The following is a 6,000-nucleotide window of genomic DNA, read 5'->3' on the forward strand; positions in this document are numbered from 1 at the left end:
ACATAATGAAATGTGCCAACTGCAGAAGAAGAAAGGACAGGCATGGCTTTAACCTGGCAGCCTAGTCTACTTTCTGTCCTTTTTAAAAAATTGTGCATGAATTTTTTAAGTGAGTAGGCACTTGCTTTGGCCCAAGAAGTTTAGAGCACTGGTTACTCTCACCAGCCTCACTAGTTTAAATCCCCCTTTTTCAAATCCCACTTGTGGGATATAGGAGTCACTCATTTAGGTAGTTTATTACCTAAAAATCCTGACGTATTTAAAGCAATGGGAAAGTTCAGAATCCTTCCTCCCCCTGATCTTGGGTCTCCAGAGCTGTGATTTCCTACTCAATTTTGTCCAAGGGATGAGCTGTGCAGAGCAGCAACAAAGCAGGAACATAATGGCTCAGCTGTTCTCATCTGGAACCAGTCTGGCTCACCTGACTGTTATTTTAGGGAATTTGAGTGAGTTCTGGTTTATTTTTAGCCTTCAGATCTTTCTGCACAAAGGGTTAATCAAAACACAAGTTGGGCAACCGGATGAGGAGGAAGAGGAGGGCAGAGGAGTGGGAATGAAGCAAGTCTCTGACCCTCCTGGGGACCTTGCTTCGGACACACCAGCTAAAGGAAAGGGAGGAAAAGAAACAAGTGAGAAAAGGCCTGCCAAGCAATGCTGGCCAGACAGGGGAAAAAAACCAAAAACAAAACAAACAACAAACCAATGGCCCAGAGCTGATTTGCATTTGTATTGGGCACTTGGGGAATACGGATAAAACACTCTTTATTTTTCAGGGGAATTCAGGGAATATCAGTAGCAACATCCGTGCATGAGCACAAAAGGGGAAATAGAGGAAATAGAAGAATTTTGGTAATCCTCTTCTTAGGCAGAAACAGTGATAACATCACAATAACATATCTCTCACCCCTTTTCCTGGGTCTCATCAAGAGAAGCAGCACAAGCACAAAATTGCAGTCACTTCTGGCAGTGCTGTGTAGGAAAAGTCAAGTAGAGAGGTTAGATGGGGAGGAGGTCACCAGCAATGTATTGCTAAACAGAACAAAAGGAAGGGCCCAGAGCCTAAAACTAATATCAGAATGCCCCCACACCTCCTGCCATCAATGCCTGCAGTGCTCTGCAGACCTCCTGTCTGCCTGATAGGCACTGGCAGCACAAAAAGCAAAGCAGAACTGAGAACTGAAAAAGAGTGCCAATATTGAAATTGTCTAATATTGGAAAAGATCACAGAAAGAAGTCATTTGTGGCCAGTGGAACAATTTGTATGGCTGAGCTGCTTCTTAAACCTCAGGCTGTGACTGCTCACCGTGGGTGTAGGACACACTCATCTATCCTACTTCCCCCTGGTTCCCAGCCAGAAATCCCATCACCACACTTCCTTAGATCAAATGAGTTGGGTTGGAAGGGACATTTAAAGACCATCTAGGACATGCCCCTTGCCATGGATAGGGGCATCTTTCTCTAGATGGCTCAAAGCCCCACTCAACCCAACCCCAAACATTTCTAGGAATGAAGCATCCCCACAGTTATAGGGTTGTCCTTCCCTGCATTGTCCAAGTCATAAAATGCCTGCCTGCTGGGATTCTCTCCAGCCTGGTGTTTTTGCAGGTTCCTGGGCACTTCTCCTTGGCAGATAAACATTTATCAGCTGCTGGACCTCTGCTTAATTCTGATTTAGTTACACAGACATCTGGATTCTATCCAGCCTATGAAAAAGCAGTGAATTGGCCGTGTTCACTCCTCACATGCCCAGCGTGCCCAGTGAAGGATGAACTTGTCCAGGGTACTGCCTGCCACTGGGCAGCTCCACATGGCCAGCTTCTGTTTGCCACAAAATTTTGTGGAGATTTACTCATTTTACACATTAAAAGTGGCAAAAAGAACCGCTGAGTTCATCTCATACCACAAGTCAAAGCGTTGATGCTACTGTGGCCGGAGATGCTCCAGGAGGGCTCTGTGCAGAGCAGGGCACCTCAGGCATGATGGTCACTTCTCGTCACTGGTGGTGACCTATTCCTCACACACGTGGTGGGTGGATCAAGCAAGGACATGGATCCAGTACCTCAGGTAGGGTGTGAGGTAACAGCCCAGCTCCATCACTGTGTTACAGGAACAGCCCTGGGGCTAAGGATCTTCGGCTATAGGCCAATGTCTGCTATTTTATCCCTGACATAAGGGCCAGGAACAGCTCTGATGCTCTAAAAGCCCTGGAGAACCACTTGCCCTCATGTTTAAATAAACTGTGTGCTCCTCTGCATGAGGAAGGATCAGAACCAGGAGGGCTCTGTTTATTTGCCATGAGCACCAGATCAAAGCAAAGTAGCAAGTAGTCCTCTGCTGTCATTTCTCACCTGAGAAACAACTCCGGTTTACTTCAGCCTTGGCTCCTTTCAGGATTTGCCCACATAATTCCTTATTGTGCATTTGCAGTCACCTTTAGAGCACACAGAACTTTGAGTGGGACAGAAAAGTTCAGAAAACCCAAAGTGATGTTGTGAAATGATTTAAAAGCGCAGCTGTGCCAACGCCACCCTTCTGGCACTTGCATCTCCTGGCACCCACATGCCAGGGTCCACACGCAGTGGAGAAGGCACTGCCCTCTACACCCACCCACAGGTTTCCTATACACCCTTTCTATCCAGAAGTTCTCCATTCACCAAAAGGTATTCTTGCTGCCATTTCCACACGGTCTGGAGGATGGGGGTGGGAAGGGAAGTGAGGAACTGAGGTAGCAGAGGTCGAGCCCCATGCTCACTCTGCTGATCAAATCCCGGGCTGTGGCATTACCTTCCCTTTCGGCTGACCCAGCCCGAGTGCTGTGACTGCCTATTCCCACGCCACGTCAAAGGGAAGGTTTACATTGTTCACTGGATATTAATTTAAATTATTCTGGGGTGCTTGGAAACCACCTCCCCCCCGCTCCTGTTCAGTCTCCATGGGGACTATCGCAGGGGCTGGGCGACAGAAATGAGCAGCACGGACACACGGATCTCCCTCCCCTGCTGCTGCAAACTGCCATCAGCCCCTGCCATGGGGGACACATTCATATTTCGCTGAATGCCTTGCTAGGACAAGATAGATCAGTTTCTAGAGTCTGGCACAATATCCTACTAATACCATTTTCCATTTGTTCCTTAGGTTCACACGCTTGTGCTGTGGCTCTTTTCTTCACACCAACATCCTGCTGCTGGTTGATGGTATTAATAACACCCGCGGCAGGAGGCTGCGCCCCCCGGGGCCCGGGCTGGCCCAGTAATTATTGAGTGACATCGGGGCTCTTCTGTAAATTACTTTGTGACCCAGGAATTCAGCAGGTTACCGCTGTAACTCAGGCTCTCACAGTTGATTGCACTCACCTCCTGCTGCCCCGACATTTATTAGTCTCGTTTGCCTAGCAAGCGCTGGCCTCATCTGTGTGCTCATACATGGATACGCGTCCCGTGGAGGGGAGCGCGCTGTCCTCCCCTTAGACCGCAGGAATGGGGCTCACATCACCAGAGCCTGCCTCAGCCAAGGAGTTGAGCACATCTATGAGATGCTTGGAGGAGCACCAAGAGACATTAGACGCTGCAAAAAGTGGGGTTGCTTCCTATCAGCCTGATGCAGGTATGCAGGTGTGGAAGCAGAGCCCTGGGAAGGCAGTCCTGGAAATAGTGACACACTGAGCAGTGCCTGCCATCACTCCTGATGACTCCTCAGCACCTGCCCAGATGTACTGGATAGCTTCCCAGGGAATGCTGAGCAGCCCTGGAGCACCGTTCAAGGTTTGGACAGAGATGCACATTAAAATGTTTATCATTCCTTCTGAAGAAAAACAGTCTAGACCTGACTGATCTTATTCTGGTCCAAATTTCCCACTTATGAAATAGTTGTATAACACCTGTGATGAAACACTGGTGATCCCATATACAGCCCTCTCAGACTTGTTTGACCCTATGAACCACCCTCCAAAAGAAATTCCTTACCCTTGTATGGAGGCAGCCCACACTGCTCCTCTTCCTCATCCCAGTTGCATGGACAGAGATAAACTGTCAAACCTGTCTCACAGTCCCTCTCAGAAATGACTGGGCCCTGTTTTCATTGCAGCATGGAGGCTGTGAGGACTGAACATCACTTCTAAAGCTCAGAGCAGCCAAAGCTTTTCCTCCCTAGTCCTAGCAGGTGGTCAGATCTCAGCTGAGAATCCATGAGAGGATTGATGTAGGGATGCAGACAGCAGGAAGGTGGTCAGCCTTTCAGTGCTGCCAAAGTTTTAGAGAAAAAGTGTTTTCAAAACAAGTCCGAGCATATCTTCTACAAGAAAGACAATGAAGAAGCTATGTTGTTCTCAGATTTCAAGTTCTTTGGAATGTCTTAGCCTTGCAGATGACACCAAGTCAGAGGGAAGAACTGAAGGAAGGGTGGCCATTCATACATGTGCTGAAAGAGGGAGACAAGAACTTCATGGCATTCAGTGAGACCGAGCACAAAATCCTGTCTCTTTGGGAAGGAAGGACTCATTGCAGTGGTGCAGAATGCTTTTACCTCCTTCAGAATATTCAGTTTGATACAATCTGAGACTGGTTTTTATGTGGTGCACTAAGTTCTTGAACACTGTCTCTCTCTCCACAACAGAGAACCCAGCACCAAGTCCACAGTCAAGGCAGGTAGATGAGATATAGAAGTATAGCTGAGTGTCTGTCTTCATGAAAGACGCACTGATGTTGAGGTACCTCCTTTTCCTGTGCTGCTCTACTGGGTGGTGAGAGGAGATTGTTTCATTACAACTAGGAAAGGCGATAGCTCAATATCCTTTTCCTCCTGATGTGCTGTTTTGAGGATGTTCAGAAAACAAATTAGAAAATGCAACGTGTTTGTCTCTGCTGTAAAGCCAAATGCATTTGCTGAAGAGTCCCAGAGCCACTACTTGCTTTGTTAAATGCTTCAGCAACATGGGGGGTTCTACCTATCTTTGCTAACTGTTCCCAACAAGATTTCCTTATGTGTCTAAAACCTGTGCCTTCAGATGGACATGGGGAAACCAAAGAATCACAAGCACAGGCCTATGAACAGCAGAGAAGCTGAACACCACCAGGCTGGTGCCAGACAAGGTCCAGCTGTGGCTGCATCCCACAGCATCACCCTTTGGTGCTGTCCTCCCTCCCCTGCTCAGGCACCACCCTGCAAAAACTTGTCAGAAGTCAAATCTTTCCAAGGGGTTGATACGGAAGACTGGACCTTAGGGTCTAAAGCCCTGGATCTGCACAGGTAGGGCTGCTCACCCAAAGCACAAAACCAGACAGGGTCTTATCATCCAAGGAACTGGAGACAACTTCACCACACCCTCAGAAAGGAGAATGCATTCTTGTATTCCATGGTGCAGGGAGTGTGGTTTAGCAGGAGGGCAAAAAAGGAGGACCCTCTATTCAGGTGGCAGTCAAAGGGAGCAGAGAGTGCTCAGCCTCCTGCCGGAATTGGCCCTGTATTGGTTACACCCCCAGCTATTTGAGGTAAAACTTGGCCTCTCAAAGCTCTCTGCCTCTCTCCTGTGCCTTTGTATTCTCTAGAAGGTGAAGCGTAAGGGTATAAAAAGCTGCAAACAAGTTCCTACCTCTGGAGACCAGGCATTTACTCCAAGAAAGAAAGCCCAATTGCTTCCCAGAGCATTGTCCACCCACATTAGAGAAAGGATTAAGCAGATACATTCAGCTATTCTAACAGATTTTCTTTAAACCTTGAATACGCCTCTCACACTTGGTAAGATAATCACATTAGTTTTGTCATTAAAAGATCCCTTTTATAGAAAGTACCTAAACCGCTTAAACCACCCAGAGAGGTCGCATACATTAGAAAACAACAAGACAAACGGAAGGGATTTGCTATTCCTGGCCTCAGTGTTTCACTGCCCCTACTTTCTAAACTGGGGGATGGAACCAAAAGTTTTTTCAAATCACCAGTAGAGGGAAAAGCCCCTGAGAGCTGGGCAGCCCCACCCGCAGGAAACACTTGGGTACAGCACTGAGG

This window comes from Molothrus ater, chromosome 2 (assembly GCF_012460135.2).
Source record: "Molothrus ater isolate BHLD 08-10-18 breed brown headed cowbird chromosome 2, BPBGC_Mater_1.1, whole genome shotgun sequence".
NCBI lineage: Eukaryota > Metazoa > Chordata > Aves > Passeriformes > Icteridae > Molothrus > Molothrus ater.